The sequence below is a fragment of the Mchenga conophoros genome, linkage group LG8 (genome assembly GCF_057382185.1).
Source record: "Mchenga conophoros isolate Kocher_MC1m ecotype Shallow Benthic linkage group LG8, M_conophoros_male_GT1.1, whole genome shotgun sequence".
NCBI lineage: Eukaryota > Metazoa > Chordata > Actinopteri > Cichliformes > Cichlidae > Mchenga > Mchenga conophoros.
The window spans coordinates 29,484,734-29,508,275 of record NC_140533.1 but is presented as its reverse complement, the minus strand read 5'-3'; the positions used below and the strand labels follow the sequence as shown (position 1 = coordinate 29,508,275).

General features: G+C 42.3%; 1 protein-coding gene across 3 annotated transcripts in view; it reads right to left on the bottom strand.

Annotated features, from left to right (window-relative positions):
* Positions 1-23,542, bottom strand: part of grid1b (glutamate receptor, ionotropic, delta 1b) — a 618,013-nt gene that overhangs the window by 148,978 nt on the left and 445,493 nt on the right. The gene's annotated exons all lie outside the window — the stretch shown is intronic.

Sequence of the window (23,542 nt, the reverse complement as noted above, 5' to 3'; positions counted from 1 at the left end):
AGGTCTCCTTCCTTTTAAAAACACAAAACATCTTGGAAATAAATCAGCCTTTCCGCTCCGTTACATTTCCTGTACTGCGGATGAGTCTGAGGTGGACACTTCCTGCTGTGAGCACAGGTAAGAAAGAATTACCAGCAGCTCAAAGTTCATGTGGGAGAAAGGTTTTGTTTTTCCTGTTTGGCCATCTGCCCATCTCTCGTGTCGCACTCGAATCGTTACGAGCAGCGCGCGTCGGCTTTATTCCTGCTCCGCACGGAATAAAGCGGCTTACACATTCCGATGTCTTTAAACAAGGATAACAGTTTATCAGCTGTGACCAGGACCAGGCAAATATGTAAGCAGCAGAAGACTGATACAAGTGACACTGGAGTGCATGCAAACACACTCTGGTAGTGTTTGTCGTTATGCTCCACACACACACACACACACACACACACACACACACACACACACACACACACAGTGTAAGAGGTTGTAGCGGTGTATCCGCCCTCGGCGTTATCAGCACTATGGTAAACATTTGTCATTCAGCTCAACACCTCGGGCTGCGTTCGCTTTACACGGGTGCTGCTGTGTGTGTGTGTGTGTGTGTGTGTGTGTGTGTGTGTGTGTGTGTGTGTGTGTGTGTGATTAGGCTTATAATGTGTGTGTGAGAGCTCTCTGAGCAGGCTGCTGCTCCAATGTCACTGTGTTTATTGGAGGCATCTGACTCACACTCACTGACAGCATCGTAAAGCTGCCTACCTGACTGTCCGCACAGACAGTGGGCGGGAGGTCAGAGGTCAGCACTGAATCATGTGCCAGGTGTTGGTGATTTCCTCCTAATCACAGGGACAGGACGGGCTGACGGGAGCCCCTCTGACAGATTCATGCAGACATAAAACTTTGATTTGATCGGGGATATATTGGGAATTTTCAGGTTTGATTCACAGTTGAACTCGACTCCTGTCTGCGCATTAAAGAAAGGACGACGCAGACCGCAACAGTTCATACAGAAGGCTGCAGCCAATCAGCCCGCCTCAGACTCGGGGAACAAGTATCCCTTTAACTCGTCGTCCCATGACCCACAAGCTTCACAGCTCAGACAAAAATGATAAGACCAACAAATCATTTGCAAATGTGTCAAGAAGAAAAGCATCCGCTCCCTTTAGAGGTCGCCACAGCAGCATGTCCTCCTCCACCATCCACCATCAGGTCCTCCGACCTCGCTGTTCTTGAAATAGTCACAACGTCTAACCTCCTGCTCAGTGTTTGTTCCAGCTTCATGTTTTCATGTGAACACAACTTTTTATTGTCTATTTCTGTTGGGTTTGCTTCTGTTTTCTGCAGTTTCAGTGTGTTTGACCTCTCTGGGCCACCGTAGTTAGACTGGTTTGGGAAAAGTGCTACTTCTCGTGAGGCTTCCCTTGTTTGATTGCTGTACTGAGGCCTGCGCGTTCTCTCTGCACAGAATAATCCCTACTCATGCAAAAATGTTCCCTTGACATGAATTATTTACACATTATGTTCATCGATTTAAAACACGTGCTGGTTTGTGTCCATGAGCATGTTTTAGCCTCGTTCTGTAAGTCTCACAGTGAATGCTTCATGAGAACACGTGGAACTCCTGCCAAACTATATCATCAAAATGAGAACATACGTCAGACACATGGGGTCAGTGCAGAGGGGCTACAGGAGCATTCACAGGGTTTTCTGCTCGACTCAAATCCACAAGGACATACAAACATATGCAAACATTAAAGAATCTCAAGAAAAGAGACATCAAGAGGCCAAATGTTGCTCACTGAAAAAGACAAATTATGCAAAACCGTCCACTACAAGCAAAACAGACGTGTTTAAAGGACAAACGTGAGGTCGGGGAACCTTTCTGTGAACATTGTGGGAAATAATTGCTTGTTTTAAACCTCACAGGTTTTTTCTGGTTTTGTTTTCTGAATTGCTCGAATTTTTTAAAATGAATAATTCTATTTAGAAAAGTCTCTCCGTGAGGAAAATGAGTGTTGTGTTAATGAGTCTTGTTGCAGGAGCTACGTCTTAATCGCTGGCCAGTAACCATCCTCGGGGATTTCCGAGGTCTGAAGTGGACCTGTGGGGTGATTCTGCCACCCTGACACAAAAATCAAACATACCCACAGAGACTTCAAATTAAAACCCCGTGGAAACTCGCAGCCAGCGTGAGTCAGCTCCGGGTCACGCTGTAAGAAAAGCCATCAAAACGTTACGGAGCCGCCATCCTGCCCAGGTTGGGTGAGGAAACGATGTGTCACCATGGTGATGCAGATGAAGGGTGACGTCACCCCGACCTAAGCGCTGTCCTCTCAGCCGGGTCATCGGACACAATCAGGATTCATCAGCAGAGGCGCTCTGTGACATTTCAGCTCCTCGGCACTTTGTGGGGAAAAAATTGTGTTTTTCGGCCGCGCCAACAAATTTATTTTTAAAGGCAAAGCTGAGACATCCATTAGGCGTTCCTCAGACAACTCATTTCTCTCTCCAACATAAAGAAAACACAAAGTGACCTGCCGGGTTTTCTCCCAGCCCACAGAGGCAAAGTCTCTCGTTAGCATTGTTCAGTAAATTAGCGAGTACGTCCAGTGAGAAGTCTCCCTGCTGCTCCTCTGCAGACTGCCGCAGAATCACAAAGGACAAATTCATTTTTTCTTTGCTGCGGTTAATCAGAAAAGAGCAAAAGTTTCTGCATTCAAATGAAGTCGTGACAGCTGAGAGCGAGACGTGCCGCGTTCAAGCACCTCCACCCGACGTCCCCGCTGCGGCGACATTTCATGAGCAGCAGCAGGATGATGTTTCGATAAAAACGCTCATATGTAACACATTATTTTGTAGGTCAGTCTGATTAAATTACTTTTACACGACGCAATCAATAAAGTATTAATCGTGAATTTCCTCGTCTGAATTTAAAGATGCTGCCAGAATGATCCGGAGAATCTGAGAAACAGTGACACCAAACTCCTGTTTTAAAGAGCTCAAAACGCCCACAGCTCCCCCCCAACAGCAGCTACAACACTGAGTGAAAAGCCCTGCAGGGATAAATCTCGAGAGACTTCGCAGCTGAATCTGCTTCTGCCTCACGGAGCTTCGCTGTGATGTCTTAGCACACTGGTTTGGTTTACAGCACTGTTTTCGACTTTCAGTGTTTGGCAGGAACATCTAAACGTTCTGTTTCACAGCTGCAAACATGAGAGTTAAAGAGCAGCTGGTGAGCACAGTGGAACAGCTAGCAACTAAAAGGCAGGTATTTGATTTAGGATGTGGTGGAGCCCAAAACAGAGCTAAAAGCAGAAGACACGTAACTGAAATAACACTATGACCGTCTCAGCTGATGATTCTCAGTGCTTTCTCCACCTGTTTAACACGTCTGCACCGTAACCTATTTGTTTTCCTTCAATATCAACAATTCAGTTTCATTCATCAAGTGCACATCATCATTTGGGTCAAGGAGCTTTATACTGTAAGGTAAGTGCCTACAATAACACAACGAAAACAGTCCTTTGAGCCCCTGTGATTCAAACGCTTTGGAAAAACTCCCTTCGGCAGAACCAGGTTCAGGGAAGGGCGGGGCCATCTGCTGTGACTGGCTGGGGGTGAGGGAAGAGACACGGGACGATTCCACAGTGGCTACAACAGAAGAGCATCGGTTCATTCTGCTTCTCTTACATCGTGATCAACGGTTAATCTGTCCCACCAGACACTTTGTCTCGCTCCACCTGACAGCAGCCTTTCTGTAACACTCACAGCTGCACTCACTGCTTGTGTCTCGACTTGTTGTTTAATTCATTAAACCTCTGTGGACTTCTGAACGGTCACCCGAGCCAGCTTGTAACATGCTGTGGTATTCCACTGTAAGCAGTACGATGTCACCTGATGGGTCTGAATTACAACCCCATCTGGCTCAGTCACTGCTGACTCAAAGCCAATAAGGAGAATGTGAAAAGTTTTTCATTTGTGCTTTTCAGTGAGTTTTTGAACACAGCGTGTTCTCGACTGACAGAATAACAATAACGAGAGCCCACAGAGGATCACGGAGGCGCTGGAAGTGCATCAATACTGAGAAATGGAGGGAAAAAGTCAAAAAACAAGCACAATAGAGTGTGGTGGTGTTTTCTGTCTGAGGATGCTGGATGCTCAATATCTGAACGACCAGCCAATATTAATCATAGGTCAGGGAACGCAATAGAAAACATTTACCAGGCAACCGAGATTTTTCCTGGCTGCAGAGGTTTCTGTCCTGTTTTCAACCTTTAGCTAATGTTAGCTGCCTTAGCATTAGCTACAATACAACCGGAGCTTCTAAACTAAGTTATGCTAGCTTAGCTTTGCACTTAAGGCCGCTAATTAGCATCCATATTTATCTGTAGTAGTTATAGTAGTCGGCATGTTAGCTGTGGGGGTTTTACTGTGTTCGAGCACCATAATCGGCTTCACTTCACTTTCTCACCTTTGTTTTCACACAGTTGTTCATCTTGTATTTAAATTTTACATGTGGATGCACTGACCTCTTACGTTAAGTATAGATTTACTTATGAACAGTGATTTTCATGCAGGTAGCTGTTAGCTAACAGCTGTTTCTTTGTTTCTTTAGCAGCTGTTAGCTGTTAAGGAAACATTTCTTGGGAGCAGTTAGCAATCACACATTTTGGGGTTTCCAGCTATTAATAATGCAGCAGTCAGTTAATTTAAGCTAGAGCTTGATATTTCTAAAGAATATCGCTAACATAGGCGACTGTGAATAATATCCATCTGAGTCAGCTTTAAAGTGACGCTAACGACACAGCGTTTGTTGGGCGCACTTTACCAACTGTATTTGTTTTAGAAGTTAGCATATGAGTTATATCAGAAACAAAAGCTAATATAACAAAGGCTATCATACTAGCTAATCAAATGATGCTGTCATTACCTTAATCTTACCTCTAAGCTAACTGGGGTGGCTGTGGCTATAAAAAAAGGAACCTGGGTTACACTCTCCCATTTTTCTATGTTTACATTATTGTATTTTGCACAACTCTGTTGCTTGTGAAGCTCGCACACAAGAATTTCACTCGCATGTGCTGTACCAATGTACCTGCACATGTGATGTGACAATAAAAGTGATTTGATTTTCCACATTTTATCATCCGCTGGAGGAATCATTTAAAAACAATCTGCTTCACCACTTTTCTTCTACTGCAGCTTGCAAACAAACCACGGGGAGCTGCAAAATCCAAAATAATAATGTGAGCACAAGCAGACTGGTAGGCCTCACGCAGCTGATCAGGTGATTTAAGGACAAAGTCAGCAAGTGGCAGAGCAGGAAACATTAACAGTATTAGTGCATGCAAACATGAAGCAACCAGGCTGCGTGACTAAAGGAGGATAAAAAATAAGAAACTACACTTTCTTGTTGTCATACGTGTAAGGTCAGAGAAAAACAAGCCTTGTGCAAGGAATCTATAAAAAGGATTTTCAAGCTAAACTTAACAACAGCTGTTCCTAGCTCTCACAAAAGACAGAAAACCAGACGATAAATAAGAAGTTAAAAAGCTTTTTGATAAAAAAGGAATCAGCATGTTGTCTCTCCTATGATGTGCTCCGAATCCGTTTAGGTTACGTAGGAAGAACAGATGCTGCACAGCTTCTTCTTTCCCCACACCAGCATTTTCACTGAATCTCGGTTTATTATGAGCACACAGTTTAAGGCTACACGTATGCCAACTTTAAAATCTCTGACCCTGGATCTGCTGCACCAGAACACCGCAGCGTCATGTGAGCACGTTAGTTTAGTTTGTTACCAACTAAAATTATTGGTCATCTTTAAATTGTGATGAAAATCAAAGCATGATTGCAGTCTGTAGGATTCATCCTCTGAGGAGCATCAAGTTTCACAGGAATCCCTCTAAGCCAGCGGTCTCCATGGCGGACGTCTAAACTATGCATCTGTATCAGTGTCCTCAGGTGTATTCATGCAGCACAATGAAAAATTAAGTTTGAGTGCTCAAAGTCTGTTTTATTTCCTGTGTGCATAATTAGCCTCCAGCATGCACACACATAAATTCCTTCTCGGGTTGCTGGCCGGCCAGTATTTCAGCCTGGTACCCTCACACCATAAACACTGGGCTATTTCTACATCGGTCTAATTCTCCATAAACAGTGAAGGGCACCTTGTTACTGCAGCTTATGCTAAATGGAATCACATAAGCAATTATCATGAAGACCCTGGAAAGGCTCATCCTGGACCAGCTGCGACCCATAGTAAGACCACATCTGGATCCCCTTCAGTTCGCTTATCAGCCTCATCTCGGAACAGAGGACGCCATCATCTACCTGCTCAATCGTGTCTACACCCATCTGGACCAGCCGGCGAGCACTGTGAGGGTCATGTTTTTTGACTTTTCCAGTGCTTTCAACACCATCAGGCCGACCCTCCTGGGTGATAAGTTAGCAGCGATGCAGGTGGATGCTTCTCTGGTGTCCTGGATTGTTGATTACCTGACAGGAAGACCACAATATGTACGTCTCCCACAGTGTGTGTCTGACAAGGTGATTAGCAACACAGGGGCACCACAGGGGACTGTCCTCTCCCCCTTCCTCTTCACCCTCTACACCACAGACTTCAGCCACTGCACAGAGACCTGCCATCTTCAGAAGTTTTCTGATGACTCTGCGGTGGTTGGATGCATCAGCAGGGATGATGAGACAGAGTACCGGGCTGTGGTCGACTCCTTTGTCACGTGGTGTGAGCAGAATCATCTGCAGCTCAACGTGGCAAAGACCAAGGAACTGATCGTGGACTTCAGGAAGACCAGGAAACACTTGACCCCTGTTTCAATCCAGGGGGTCAGTGTTGACATTGTGGAGGACTATAAATACCTTGGAGTTCACATTGACAATAAACTGGACTGGGCTAAAAACACCACAGCACTTTACAGGAAGGGCCAGAGTCGTCTCTATTTTTTGAGGCGACTGAGGTCCTTCAACATCTGCCAGAAAATGCTGAGGATTTTCTATGAGTCTGTTGTGGCCAGTGCGATCCTCTATGCTGTTGCATGCTGGGGGAGCAGGCTGAGGGTCGCAGATGCCAACAGACTTAATAAACTGATCCGTAAGGCCAGCAATGTTGTGGGGATGGAGCTGGACTCCCTCAAGGTGGTGTCGGAGAGGCGGATGCTGTCCAAGATAAAGACAATGTTGGATAACACCTCCCACCCACTCCATGACATGTTGGTCAGTCACAGGAGCTCGTTCAGTGAGAGACTGAGATTACCGAAAAGCACCACTGAACGACACAGGAAATCATTCCTGCCTGTGGCTCCCTGTACAACGCATCCACTTAACACACTGTTTGCTGCTACAGTATATATTGTACTATTCTTAGTTAGCGTATTGTCTGTCTTGTCTTAATGTTGGTTTAAAATGGAGCACTGTAACAAAAAATAATTTCCCCCAGGGATCAATAAAGTATTCTGATTCTGATTCTGAATTAAACACAAAGTCGATAATCTTCCCGGCAAACACAGAGATTTGGAAGGCTGACTGAAATAATTTAATTAAACTTCAGGGAAAACATTGGGCTGAATGAAAGATTTATAAGAAATCACTGTTCAACAGTTTCTGCATTGTGAGTTTCCAAGTATAGCACGTTCAATAGTACATGGAGATGTAAGGAAGTCTTGTCTTTAAATATTTAGTGCTGTGCAAGCCTGCTGTATATGACCTGTGTGTGACAGCGACACGTTAAAGGAGGGAAATACAATCAGGGTCGGAGCCTTGAGTCGTGCTCGGTGACGTATGTTGTCGTGTCTTTTCAGACCTTTTCTGCAGAGTTTGTAGAGCCTCAGTGAAAACGAATCTCAAAGACAAATCTTGGCTCTCATAAGGAATAAAGTATTCATGTGATATTTGTATCCCAAACGCTTCTGTTGAATAAAATATGATGTGGCGTAAAGATTTCTGCAGACGGGGAGAAGTGAAGTCCATTCATCAGCTGGAACGTCCACATTTCCAGAGTGCTTAGTCATAAGAGTTTCCCATGAAGCAATGAGTCAAGCTCAGTCCAGGCTCACGCTCACTTTAATCTTACACAAAGAGGTGAAACCTTTTCTGCTGCGGCTCTGATGCATGTCTCTGGTTGTTAGGCTGTGCCATTGATTGCATAGTCTATATAAATGTAGCCAGACTTCCTCGATGAACTGGTTCCATTCATTTCATACTGTTTGCAGCTCTAAATTACTTCTAGATTGCTTTCTTTAAACAGGGCTAACACCGGGTCTTAAGCTAAGTCAGGTTTGTGTGAAAGCAATGCATGGTGCAGCTGTGACGTGCGGTGGAGATGATGGAGGTGTGCAGATGGATGAATGAGCAACAACTTCTACAACAACATGATGGTACCAGAGGAGGCACAATGCTGCGCTCCACTGCATTACAACAGCAACTGTTACACAGCGTTGCAGCTGGAGAGATGGGGCGTGTAGCTTTCAATATCTGGCTAAAGGCTAAAAAGATCTGGTGTCTCTGTTCATGGCTTCAGAAAAACCTTTAAACTAGTAATAAGAGTTTGCTAACAAGCTGCTAGGTTGGTTAGAGGTGACCGTGCACGTGAAGCGTTCATCCGTGCAGCTCAGCGTCTGCCATGTTCTAAAGCAGCAGATACTCACTGCTGGCACCGACCGTTCACTGTGCAAGTGCAGCACAAACTCCCAAAAACAGTCTTTGTCTTTGACTTGTTTTAGCAAGGAACAGATCTGAGGTCAGAATCTTTCATTCCCATGAATGCTCGTAGTCTCTCTGTGGCGTTCACACTTCTCGTACCTGTTCCACCCACACGGATCTACTAATGACCTGGTGAATGTCAAAGAGGTTAACAGCACCAGAGCTGTAGAGGAGGGTTTGTGAACACAGAGGCTCTGCTAGCATTGGTGTGCATGAATTGGTGAAAGAGTCTCTTTGTAGACAGATAAAAAGCTCAGCATAAGTGCAGTCCATTAACCATTTAGTATCGTCGGCAGCAGATTTGTGTGATTGAAACAGCCGTGGATGTTCTGTTCACTGAGTGCACCACAAGAAGAGGAAAGATCAGGCAGAGTCTGTGAAGCACTAAGCTGATGATTCGTCAACTTCTATTCACCCTCCACGTTTATTGAATCAGTGTTTGTTTACAGTGATATACAATAAATGACTACATTTTGGATGCAGCGTGGCCCACGAGCAGTGAAGTCCACCGAGGCAGCTCTCTGCTGCACGCCTCCACCTCTCTGCTGTTTTATGCAGTGCTGAGAAGTTTGCACCTGTAACACTGTTGTTCTGTCAGAGCTGCGAGGCTCATCCAGCCCGAGGTTAACAAACTGCCTGAGCCTTCGTCTCCTTTTAAATGTTTCCTCACAACACATTTGTATTGTTTTGTGTTCTCGAGTTTTACTAAAATGCCCGCTGGCCTTCATTCTGCGTCGTTCATTGCTCTTTTTCCTCTGATTTATGCTCGCTGGTCTTATCTGACCTGATTTTATTTTCTACCTCGTGCCTCGCTGTTAAAGCGCTCTGTAAGCTTTGTGATTTTGGAAAGTGCTACACAAGTAGGGTTTTATTATTACAAGTCCACAGGAGCAGAGCTGAACACAACGCGGGTGGAAAAATATTAGATTGCAAACGTGACACGAAGGTTCATCTTCCAGCAATAACCTGCACAATCCCCCGTCTCCTGCCTAACTAGCAGTTTGTCACACGTGGTCACTCTTCACTCTGGAAACTGTTATAGAAAAGCTGTTGTACAACTAACGCTTGGCAGAAAACTGCTCTGAGGGGAAGTCGACAGCATGGTTACATTTTACACACAGACTCAGGAATTGCAGTTAATTTGCATGCTTGGGAACATACATTTCTGAATATTGGCCTACTTTACAGATAAATCTGCTTTCTAAATTCAAGCAAACAGCGAAGATGACAGATGTGACTCTGGATATGATTCATGCTGTTGTGAGGTTTCTCTGCCAGCCATCCGCCCTGACGCCAGGAACCCCGATGAACGTTCATCCAGAAATGAGCCGGGCACCACTCAGCAGTCATGCTGCCACTATCGTTTGTTTAGCAGTATAAAGGTAGGAGATAAATAGCTTCTCCACAGTGACGTAAAGTCAGAAAATGCATGAAGCAAATTTCATTTCACCAGATTACATAAAATGTAACGTTTCTATACATAAGTTCATTGAGGGCAGCAAGTTTTTGTTGAGTGTGAGCTCCTGAAGCATCCTGGAGATCCACACAGGAGGCTTCTTGACAAATGTGGACGGAGGAAAGGTGATTGATACAGGCCTCACTGTGGGAGTCCCTGAGCAGCTACCTCCACCCTCTCCTGTCTTTCTTTTCCTGCTCCTGCAGTTTTCTGCTCGTCAGTATCTTATTCTTTCCTCCCCAGCCTGACCAGCGTTCTCTCGTCTCCGGTCATCAAAGTGACCCGAGAGAACAGAAATCACATTCATGAGTGAGCGTGAGACAACTCGATGAATAAAATATTAACGAGGTGAAATGAGAAATCTGTCCTCCCAATTATCGTTTTTATTTTTTTCTGTGGCCATTTTATGATCTTGTATGGTTATTTTCTCCCAGAGGCTGCAATAATCTGTGACCCCGTTTAGTTCAACGGACCGCTCGCTTCCCGTTTCTCGGAAACTTGCTGATTCTCTTCCAACGGAGCAGAAATAATGAACAACTGAAGTTGGCGTCTCACCTTGTCGACAGGCCAGATATCAAAATATCAAAATTCACAAAATGTAAAAGGCAAAAAAACCCACCCATGCAGAGAGGCACGGAGCTGCCTGTGCCAACCCACTGATGTGCATTTTATAGTTCACGCATCACTAACTTCCTGCGCTCAGGACAAATCCCACCATCTCCATCCGAGCATTTTTATTTGGTTCATTTTAAAAAGCCTCTTCAAATTCTGCCTACATGAGAAAAGATGTAAGTGGAGCATCCAAAAACTGCTGCAAAGACAGAGTTCACCGAGTTCTGCCAGTCAGGGAACCGTGTGAGGCGCCGCAACGAACAACTGAAAGAAGTCCGGAGAGGAGGATACACGAACATCAGCTGAAGCTCGGACTGAAACCGGCAACATCGCCGACTCCATGAGAAGCAAAGGAATCAGCCAACTTCAAACACGAAGGCAGAGACAGAAGATCGACGTGACCAAAGTTTCATCTTTAAGAATCACCAAGTGATGCCAAAGACACTGAAGACAGGATCGGATATTTTCTATGGAAGCAGAAAACTGAACAATATGACCGAGGAAGAGCAATTTCATGCGTCACATCTTAGCCTTTTCTAACCCCCAAACATCCTGGTGTGTAGTTCAGTTATCTTGTACTCTTGTTTATGATTGGTGGGACGGTTGAGCGTGACGTGGAGAGGCAGACTGGTGAAGTGTCAGCAGTACTTCGAAAGCTGTTGACGATTGTTGTGGTGAAGAGCGAGCAACAGTCGCCTCAAAGTGCTTTATATTGTAAGGCAGACCCTACAATAATACATGCAGAGAAAACCCAACAATCATATGACCCCCTATGAGCAGCACTTTGGCGACAGTGGGAAGGAAAAACTCCCTTTTAACAGGAAGAAACCTCTGGCAGAACCAGGCTCAGGGAGGGGCGGAGCCATCTGCTGTGATTGGTTGGGGTGAGAGAAGGAAGACAGGATAAAGAGAGACAGAGGTTAATAACAGACATGATTCAGTGCAGAGAGGTCTGTTAACACAGAGTGAGTTAATAGACACCCAGTGCATCATGGGAATCCCCCAGCAACCTACACCTACTGCAGCATAAAAATCTCAACAAAGACCCAGCGAACGTCCCATCATTCTGTTTGTTCCTATTGGCTAACACGACATGTTACACACTAGGACATGACCGAAAGGTAAACGTAAAACACCAGCACAAACGTAAATGCCAGCGATGATTCGGCCACTTACGAAGGTTATGTCATAGTCTCTCTGCGGACGCAGGACTTACTATTATAGTAATAACTTTGTGTGGATTCTTTTTCTGTGGTGATTCAGGACACCAGACGAAAGAAGTGAAGCTAAAGGAGAGAAAGTTAAGCTTCAAATGAACTAAAGTTAAAATTAACCAGACTAAATTCTGATGAGCTCCAGCTTGTGTAGCAACGTCTTTGGATAAGACCTCTCTCTGAACTCTGCTGCTTTGCTGTCTGCTGTGTAAACTCAAACTGCTGTGCTAGGCTGTGCAATTTAATAATGATGTGACATTTTATCTGCTGCTGCAGGAAAGCCCTCCTCCTTTTCTCTCACACGCAGTTCAAAGGTCACCCACAGTGCAGCGCTCCAGAAGCCGGCCCAGATGGCATAACGTACTCAAGGACGGCTCAGCAGGTGGATGCTGGATTTCTGCGCCTCAGTTGCAGCTACCCCGCCTCCCTGCCCCTCCCTGGTCGCCGTGTGTCTAATTAGAGCGTCCCACTTTCAGCAGCATGCGGCCGTGCAGTGCGAGCTCTCCACCACACATGCAAACAGCCTGAGGTGCACGATTAAGTGCAGTCACACTCAGCTGCATGTTTACATGAAACAAGACAAAAAAGTCTTAACACCCATTATTCTGAAGTGTTTTTGGATTAAGTCATTAAATGATGCATAAACGTGCAGTGGCCTTTCAGTACTGCACTCCCACACAGTGTTCCAGTTCTCTTTATAAAGTGCCAGCTCATAACAACTGCTGTATCAGGCTGCTTTAGATATTAACAAAAACAACCCACAATATTACAGAGAACCCAAACAGGCAAGAACCTGGCAAAGGTGGAGAAGAAGAACTCAAACAGACGCAGGTTCGTGGTAGAGCTGGGCGATATGAGATTTTTTCATATCACGATATGTTTTTTTCATTTCAGGCGATAACGATATCTATCACGATATAAGCCAAATAACTATATTTGTAAGATTTAAATGTGCCGTTGCTCACAAGTAAAATGTGAAATAATCAGCAGCTTGTTTTGATTTAAATATTTATTTCCCATAATAAGTTCAACAGGGTAGATGTACTTAAGGAACATGAGACTTTTTCAGATAAATAAAGGCAAATATTGCAAACTACACAAAAGGCAGCCGCTAAAGCGTTTAAGTTTCAAAATAGAACAAACGAAACAGACTAAATTGTCAATTCCACTTAGAAACAAAATATTAATTCTAAAAATAAATCTTAGTTTGTTTTACAGAAGAACAGACAAAACTGACTAACTTTTGTCAACATCAAATAAACTGAGAACTAAAAGGAAATTCTCAATCTCTCCTTGTTGTATAGCTGAGCTTTTCAAACAGTTTTAACAGTTACTTTAGTCTGACAAAAGCCGAATGACGAATTAGCGCTTCCAGTCAGAGACTGAGGCTACGTCCACACGTACACGGGTATTTTTGAAAACGGAGATTTTCCGTTTTCGTTTTAAAAAATAATCCCGTCCACACATAAAGGCACAAATGAAGGAAAACGCTGCTATGAACATGCCAAAGCAGCAGGTGGCGCTAGATTCCTAACCGTGCAGAAATGTTGGCCAATCAGAAGTCTAGAAGCCTCGGTGGGAAAAAGTAAACAAAGCTGGGGCATAGAAGCAGAACCGAGTCGTATGTGTGGAGGGACAGTAACTGTGTGTATATGTAAGCATTTAAACACTGCAGAGAGTAGAATTAACAGTAACAGTATTGTAGAAATTCATTCACCGAAACAATAATGTGGCGCACAGTGTGACGCATGCACCAGTTTATTGTATTTCCAGACTTGCTTTCGGCACAATTTACAGTGCATGCTACTCTGTTTTTTGTCAGACTTGAAATAGCCGAAATACCTTCACACTACGGAACTTCTATGGCTCTTCCGTTCGACAATCTCTCCGGCGTTGGAACCATCATCTGTTTTCTCTTCGGTCACGCTCGGTTGATTTTTCTAGTCGGCACACTCATTTCCTCCATTACCCGCTGGCTGCTTCCCAAACAAACACACGTGCGGCTTGGCACTTGTGCTGTACGTAACAAGTCACGTGACGTGACGCTGCGGCTGTGATTGGTTCGGCTCTGCGCTACTTAGTTTGGATTGGCTGACCTTTTTTTTTTTTTTTTTTTTTTTAAGAGGACAAGAGCGGCGAGGTCTATCGCGATGGTTTAATTTCTCTATCGAGTAAAAGTTATATCGCGATACATATCGTTATCGTTCTATCGCCAAGCTCTAGTTTGTGGTGGGACGGCCTCGACTGGTTGGAGAGCGAAGGAAAAAAGAAGAAGGAAGGAGTAATGACATGAGGTAGTGACTGCTAAACGAGTGAATAGAGGGACCAATGCATCATGGGAAATTCACCAACTCTGTGTAGCTTATTTTAGCAAGTCTCAGATAAAAAAAAAACCAGTAGCTGTGACTGGAAATCCAAGTTGAGGGAGCTGTGAACTCGGTAATACTGACTTAATCTGGAAGGCCCTATAAGATTCAGGGTCACCTGATCCAGCCCTGGTTTATAAGCTTCATCAGAAAGGTTTGAAGCCCAGTCTTAAAAGCAGAGACGGTCTGCAGAAAGCTCCCATTCAAAGCCCTTTTCACGCACACATGTTAAATTTTCTGTGAATATTTTCTGTGTTAAAAATACTTTTTGGACTCACCTACTTCATTCTCGCGACACCGTTCATCTCATTTCACTGGACGATTAAGTCTTTATGTTTTTAAACTTGAAGCTTCATTTTTTGGATGTGAAAACATTTTGGGAACGTTCTCGGTGTGCAGTGTCCTCAAGACTGAGGCACTCTGTGGGGATAACGTGAGACCACGAGGCTTTTAGGATTTGACGGAGCCGGATTGTTCAGGACTTTGTACGTGAGAACTGATATTAAATTAAACTCTGAAGAGAAGCTATTAGAGAAGAAAGACTGCAGAGTCATTTTGTGGTCTATATGACTGGTGTAGTAACAAAAAGCAAGAAAACCTGAGGGAGCAGAGTGTGATGGATGGCCCCGGGGTGAGTTTAGCTTGTGAGGTCGCGGGTGTATCAGCGCCGGGCCTCTGGTTGGACGGGACGACGCAGCAAACTGGATCTTATCAAACGCTCGCTGAGCGGCAGAGGACGCGGAGGCAGCTCTCCGGGTGTCCCTTTGCTCTGAATGAAAACTGTTAAGAGTTTTGGAACTTGATGCTGAGATAATAGGTGAATAGAGAAAAGATAGCAGCGCAGAAATAAATAACAGGTTTGTGCTGTGGAGCAGAGGGTTGGGATAAAACCTCCATCTTTGTATCATGTTGTTTTGCTGTCTCTCAGGCTCTCCATCCTCGCCGAGCGATACGAGGTCTGCCACGCTGTTTTATGCCCATTTTTGTCGCTTCTGTTCAAAGGGAGACAACTGTTTAAGAGGCCCATTTATTTATCTGTGGAGAGTCAGATATGCCGCCACAAATCTGCCAGCAGCTCATGTAAACAGGCACAATGACAAGCCTTTGGAGAGCGGGGAAACCGCTGGCTTTTAAAGCTTCGACATCACTGTTTGAATAGTGAAACACCTCGCTCTCCCCGGGGACCACAGCCAACTTTGTGCAGCGAATCGATAGAAAATACAAAGCTCACTGTTTCATCCTAAATCCTTTATGCTGATTTCATACAGCAAGCGATGCTCCAAAAATGCTGGAAATGCTTGTGTTTATAAAGCGAGATCGGATATGTCAGTGATTTTGTTAATCTTCTCTCACCGGCCTCACACAAAAGAGTCAAAGTGCATCTGTTTGATCGAAATAAACTGTGACCATAACCAGACGTGCTCGGAGCTCAGAAGCCTTTTTCTCTCTGTTGTTCTGTTTTGCATGCTAGCTAGCAGTAATCTAGCTAGCAGCTAGCAGCAGCTTGCTAGGCAAACTTGCTAAGTGGAACCTAGCTAGCTCCATCTGTAACTTCAGGTTCCAAACATGGCAGCTCCTAAAAAGCTAATGTGTGGTTTCAAAGCACAGTGCGTGACATCTTGATGGTTATGGTGATCTTTTATATGCACTGTGCGCTGGTTGGTTAAAATCTGGAGTAAAAGGGGAAGAAATCTCGTGTGGGCAACATGTGAGAAAGAAAAACTTTGGCCAACGTCTCGTCATTAATCTCCACAAAATCTCTAAAAACAAGAGTCCAATCAATAAAATCAATAAAATGATTGGATTATGGATAATGGCAGTTGTGTTGGAAAAGCCCAAACAGTGGAGATTAACTTATGGCCATCGTGTATAATGTGCTGTATTAGAGTAATGTGTTAGGGGTCGGCTTATCTTATCTTTTCTTATTTTTGATCAAAAAAGTATATTTTTTTATTTTATTTAATATTTTCCAGAGATACAAACCTTACAGGAGAACTAAATAATTCCCTTTGCTGTGTTTCTTTCACTGTGATGTTTCAGTGCAGCGATTGCAGACACTCGATGCACAACTGTTCAACTTATGAAGGCTTTCCAGCATTTTAAAAGGCTCTCTGCTGCTTGACTGTTAATGTGAAAAGAAAATGAACTTTATTGACACCTAACGACTAACAAAAGATTGACTGAAACCACTCTGATGTGACCTGTTGTTGGACTGCTGGGATTAATGGTAAGGAAAATGACTCTACTAGCACTATGCGTGCTGTTCCTGTTCAAGTAATTCCACCCTGACTGAATCATTGATTTTTAAAGAGCAGCAGTTGTTGCAGACCTCTTGCAGTAAGGTTTGAGCTGACAGGTAAAAGTCAGCGTGTCAGTCTCGGCTTCGCTCTGTGAGCACGGAGTCGGTACAGCTACCTGTGTCAGAGCAGCTGTCGCCCCTGCAGGGCTCTGTTTGTCGACACTGTGATACGCCGAGCGCACAGCCTGGCTGGGTGGTGCAGAGGATGTGGAGTGAATGAGAAAACATGTTAGCGCCAGTTTACCAGGTGCTGCACCGCCTTTCCTCCCGCGTTCTACGTGTCGACTGTCACAGAGCCTGGAAAGCAAATGTTGGGACCTTTCGTTTTGTTTGCCTGCCTAAACTGAAGACGCTGAATCACACTGTTAGCGTCTCGAGTGCATAGACGCCAGAGACTGTAATTGCTCTGGCATTCATCTCTGTCATTTCTGCTTTCATAGTCGGTTTGGGTGCAAAAGGCATTTAAAAACTTGCACTGTGCACATTTTTAAAGAGTTTCTATTGTGTCCAAAATCTGCTAAAGAAATTGTTTATTTTAGTGACATTTTCTAATCATCTAATCTAAATAAAACCATTTGCACAAACTATTAGAAGTACAGTGAAACATGGTAGAAATGCACTGACGTCTTGGTCTACTGGACTAAATGCTTACTGCAGGCAATGATGGGTTTCTTTGCTACATTGAAGAGAAAAATAAAATCAATAATTATGTATATAATGCAGGTGGAGAATGGTAGAGAAAAACATTAATGTGGACACGCCGGCAGCTATAAGTGATCAAACCCTCCCGTCCCCTGAAGTTTTATTCCAGACACTGTCGTTGCGTCACTCCTGTGTGGGACTCATGTCAATCGATGCCTTTCGCGGGATGCTTCTGAAACTTAATCCCAAAGAGATTCAGGCAGTAATTGGATTCCCAGCATCATCTCAGATCAAACATGACAAGCTGCAATGCTAAACTGTTGCACAGTAAACAGTACATGCAGTCAAGCGCACACAGTGAACATGTGCTACTGCATGTTTAAGAACAGTGTCTGGAAGCATCTGCAGCTAGCCTGTTAGCTAGCATTAGCACTGTGGGTGGAGCTGATGATGTGTCTCAGTAACCTGGTTAAACACTGCTGGGTAATCCCTGCCTAAGAAAGCTACCACCTCGAGTAAGAAAGGCAGAATGTTCAACACTCGGCTTTTTGACTTGAATGGCAATCTGGGTACTCGCAGTGCCAGATGGTGCGCTCCAACCGTGCAGCCAGAACAGTCGGTGCTTGTGTTAGAGGGCTGATCTGAGCCACATGTGACAACTGACTGACGCTAACAGAAGAATGCACGGCTTTAAGAAAAGGTTTTTGCTTCTGGAGACCAAAGTGGAGATGTTTGTCTGTAATGCACAGCAGTACGTTTGGAGGAAACCAAACACCTCATGGTCATCGCGGTGGTGGGGGGATGATGATCTGGGCACCTTGCAGTGGCCGAGTCAACCCCAACCTCCTCTGTAATACCGTGGGAAGTATTCTAGAGGCCATCTGTCCCACAGCTAAAGCTTTGCTGAATTTGGATCATGAACCTGGGCAATGATCCCAATCACAGCAGTGACTGTAGTGCTGCAATCATCCAGTCAAAATCCAGAAGTCAACATGATTGAAATGCTGTGATGGGGCCTTGTGTGAATGATACCCGCAAAACTCAATGCAATTTATTACTGACAAAAGCGGTTCTACAAGCTGTGACTCATAGGCTGTGTTCAAAGTGTGCTGTGTGAACTTTCCCCCCCAAAAACAGAAGAACAACCCAGAAACTTAAAGGTTTGCAGTGAACTGCTCCACGTAAACACTGCCGTAACTTCTGTGGAAAATAACAATGACGAAAAATGAAATGTTAGCTCAGCTTAATCATCAGTTAAGCCAAGCTAACACAACACAACAAGAAAGAGGTAACTAGAAAGTGCATTTTCTGAAGAAACTGCAGTGTGAATGCTTGAATCTGAATGTATGCACTGAAATGAATTAATTACTGAATTTAAGTTAAAAATCTTAAATGAGATAAAAAAAAAAAACCCCAAATTTAACCTGAAAACAAAAGTGCTGAACTGCTAAAAGCTGAAGGTTACACAGAAGAAGAAGTTGGAAAAAAGCTGAAAATGTTTTAATTTTAAATTAGAAAAACCTAAGAAATGAGAAAAGAACATTTAGAGTCAGAAAACATCTGAAAGAATATTAAAAGGTCATATTCTTTGAATCACTGAATGACTAAAATGTGATCCCTCCACTTGGACCCACACAGTTTAAAAAGTTTACATCTCTGAGCTTTGAAAGACAAGATGTTGGAAAAAGAACAACGATGGCGACGTTTTGAGGGTAAAATGATGGCTTTAACACTGTGGACACAGCAGCAGTTGAAAGAGAAGTGTTTAAGATGAATTTTGGCAGAGTGGCAGAGAGAGCTCGTTAAGCAGGCAGGTGTGAGCCTGGTTGCTATAGTGACCGCACCCAATGGCTCCATACACACGCACACAGACATGCACCTCACTTTTGCTGCTTAAAATGAACAGAAAAGTCAGGCCGAAACAAATCGCTCCCAAATGAAAAGTAAAAGTCGTATTGACAAAATTCTTTCACCGTGAGCGACAGCAATGTCTAGTCTACCTAATTCTCAGTTTTCATGTCTGTGGAGTTTATTATATGGACGTGGTGACAGTGGAAAGACACCATGCTCTTCTGATTTTCAAACGAACCTTCTGAGCCATTTTAACATTAGAGTCTATGGAAGAGTTGGAGGGAGGAGGCTGTGCATTGGTGACATTTACGAAAGAACCATAACACCTAGGACAATAGTAAACACATTGGATGAAAGAGGACAGCGATGGCTACGTTTTGAGGGTAAAATCATACCTGTAGAGCAAACGCTGCGGACACAGCAGCAGTTTTAAAAAAGATTTTAAGATTAATTTTTTTGCTCCTCTCACTCTAGCAGTTGAGCTGTCTCACTCTAGCCCCAACATTCCGTCCCATACACACCCATTATAAACTCTGAAACGGGTGAAAAAACATCATGAAACTTAAACTGGAACTGAAGAAAAAGTATAATAGATATTGAAAAGATAAATACAAGTTGAATAGTTGAATGTCTTGTCTTCGTTTTAAAGTTTGAATGGTGGCTCTATGTCAATGTATGTGGAAGTAGTAAGAGTTTAAAAATGAGTAAGTTGAATGAGAATTTGAAGGGTCTCCCCATTGAAATACATGGGAAATTTTTGTTGAATAAAGTTGAATAAAATTAAAAATATAAATGTTAAAAATGAGAAAAATACAAGCAATGTTGTCCAAAATAATAGGAATCTAACGATGTTTGAATGGTTTTTCTAAGTTGAACGGTTTTGAAGGAGTAGGCTTTCAAAAAACGTACGGAAAAATAAAATATAACTAGAAAAATTTGCATTTCCTGCGAAAATGCAGTGTGGATGCTTAAAGCTGAAGCTGTATGCAAAAAGTAGCTGAAAAAGCTGAAAAGTTGCAGAAATTGTAAAAACTTTGCAGAAGCAAAAGAAGTTTGCTAAAATGGAATAACTTAGCAGAACTGCAATATCTTAGAGGAAACACAATACTTGGCAGAAATACAATAGCATAGCAGAATTTAGCAGAAATATTGTAACTTACCAGAAACATGATAACTTCTCAAAAATACAAGAATTTAGGAGAAATAGTATAAGATAACAGAAAGAATATATTTAGCCAAAAATACTTAAACATTACAGAAACACTATGATTTAGAAAAATAGTACAACAGAGCAGAAATATTGTGATTTACCAGAGACACTGTGATGAACTATGAATATTGTAATTTTAAATTAAGACTATGTTTTAGCACAAATATTATAATTTGGCAGAAATACTATAATTTAGCAGAAATACTATATTAAGCACAAATCCTATAAAAAGCAGAAATGGTATGATTAAGCATAAATTCTACATTTAGTAGAAATACTTTGTTTTAGCACAAATCCCATAAAAAGCAGAAATACTGTACTATGATTTAGTAGAAAAACTATAATTAATCAGAAATACTAAATTTAGCAGAAATACTATATTAAGCACAAATCCTATAAAAAGCAGAAATGGTATGATTAAGCATAAATTCTACATTTAGTAGAAATACTTTGTTTTAGCACAAATCCCATAAAAAGCAGAAATACTGTACTATGATTTAGTAGAAAAACTATAATTAATCAGAAATACTAAATTTAGCAGAAATACTATATTAAGCACAAATCCTATAAAAGCAGAAATAGTATATTAAGCACAAATCTTATAAAATAGCAGAAATAGTATGATTTAGCACAATAGTAATAAGTTAAACAGAAAAATTGGAAAAGCAAAATGGACAGCTGAAAAAATGCTGAACATGCTGAGGTTCCCTCAAATATACTTGTTAAATGACAAAAATCTGCAAAAAAATTTATTACAGCCACACAATTAACAATATGTACACATGAGGAAACACACATGCACAGAGAGACACACACACAAGATCCAATTCAGTCAACCAGTCTAAATATATTGAATTTGAATCTTACAATGAGATCATCCCATTAAAAGGCTTTCTCTCTCTCTCTCTCTCTCTCTCTCTCTCTCTCTCTCTCTCTCTCCCTGTCTCACACACACACACACACACACACACACACACACACACACAGGGAGAGAGAAGTAAGTTTCTAGGTCAGCCTGGGAGCTGCTGAATTTGAATCCACCAATCAGAGAGCCTGTGTACTTTTTCCCGCCAAAACAGGTGCATCTTTTTACACACGCAGCAGAGAGAGACACAGGATTATTGCAGCCTATTTCTCATAGTGAGGACTCCCCTCAAACAAATGACCATAATTTCCAAACCGTAGGGGCTAGAACGGTCATTCTTACACCGTTTTGTTCAGAAGAGATGGGGGAATCTTCAAGTGTTGACAATTTATCATTAAAATATGAATTTTTAGAGATATATGACATGGATGACTTGTTGACTTAGAAGCCACGAATTCCCCAATATGCAAATTTGAATGCCTGAGACCACATATGTGATTGGCTGGCTGGGAAGCCGTGCAGGCCCTGATTTGTGGGTTTGAATTCCTCAGCCCTCAGATATGATTGGCTGGCTTAGAAGCCATGAAGGCCCCAATATGCAAATTTGAATGCCTCAGGACACTTATTTGATTGGCTGGGAAACTGTGCAGGCCCTGATTTGAAAATTTGAATGTCTCAGTCCTCACAGAGGATTGGCTGCCTGGGGACCTGGCAGAAATATATAGAAATACTATTATTAAGCATAAATACTACATTTAGTAGAAATACTATGTTTTAGCACAAATATTATAAAAAGAAGAAAAACTATAATTTAGCAGAAATAATGATAATAATAATAATAATAATAATAATGGATACTTTATTGATCCCCATGGGGAAATTACTATATTAAGCACAAATCCTATAAAAAGCAGAAATACTATAATTTAGAACAAATAGTATAAAAAGCAGAAATACTATAATTTAGCAGAAATACTATGTTAGGCACAAATCCTATAAAAAGCAGAAATACTATAATTTAGCAGAAATACTATGTTAGGCACAAATCCTATAAAAAGCAGAAATACTATAATTTAGCAGAAATACTATATTAGGCATAAATCCTATGAAAAGCAGAAATAGTATGATTTAGCAGAAATACTGTATTTAGCACAAGTACCGAAAAGTACCAGAAATACTATGATTTAGCAGAATAGTAATAACTTATTGAAACACAAATGCACAGAGGGACACACAAACACAGGCTCTAATCCAGTCAACCAGTCTAACTATGTTCAATTTAAATCCTACAATGACATGCTGTCAAATAAGGGCAGGGTCCTCTCTCTCCCACTAAACACACACACACACACACACACACACACACACACACACACAGGGAGAGAGGACTAAGTTTCTAGGTCAGCCTGGGAGCTGCTGAATTTGAATCCACCAATCAGAGAGGCTGTTTACGTTTTCCCGCCAAAACAGGTGCATCTTTTTACACACGCAGCACAGAGACATAGACCTGCTTCTTTCAGTTTATTTCACATAGTGAGGATTCCCCTCAAACAAATGACCATAATTTCCTAACCATAGGGGCTAGAGCGGTCATTCTTACACCGTTTTGTTCAGAAGAGATGGGGGAATCTTCAAGTGTTGACAATTTATCATTAAAATATGAATTTTTAGAGATATATGACATGGATGACTTGTTGACTTAGAAGCCACGAATTCCCCAATATGCAAATTTGAATACCTGGAGCCCACATACATGATTGGCTGGCTGGGAAGCTGTGCAGGCCCTGATTTGTGGATTTGAATTCCTCAGCCCTCAGATATGATTGGCTGGCTTAGAAGCCATGAAGGCCCCAATATTCAAATTTGAATGCCTCAGGACACATATATGATTGGCTGGGAAGCTGTGCAGGCCCTGATTTGAAAATTTGAATTTCTCAGTCCTCACAGAGGATTGGCTGCCTGGGGACCTGGCAGATATATATAGAAATACTATGATTAAGCATAAATACTACATTTAGTAGAAATACTATGTTTTAGCACAAATACTATAAAAAGCAGAAATATTATAATTTAGCACAAATAGTATAAAAAGCAGAAATATTATAATTTAGCACAAATAGTATAAAAAGCAGAAATATTATAATTTAGCACAAATAGTATAAAAAGCAGAAATACTACATTTAGTAGAAATACTATGTTTTAGCACAAATAGTATAAAAAGCAGAAATATTATAATTTAGCACAAATAGTATAAAAAGCAGAAATATTATAATTTAGCACAAATAGTATAAAAAGCAGAAATATTATAATTTAGCACAAATAGT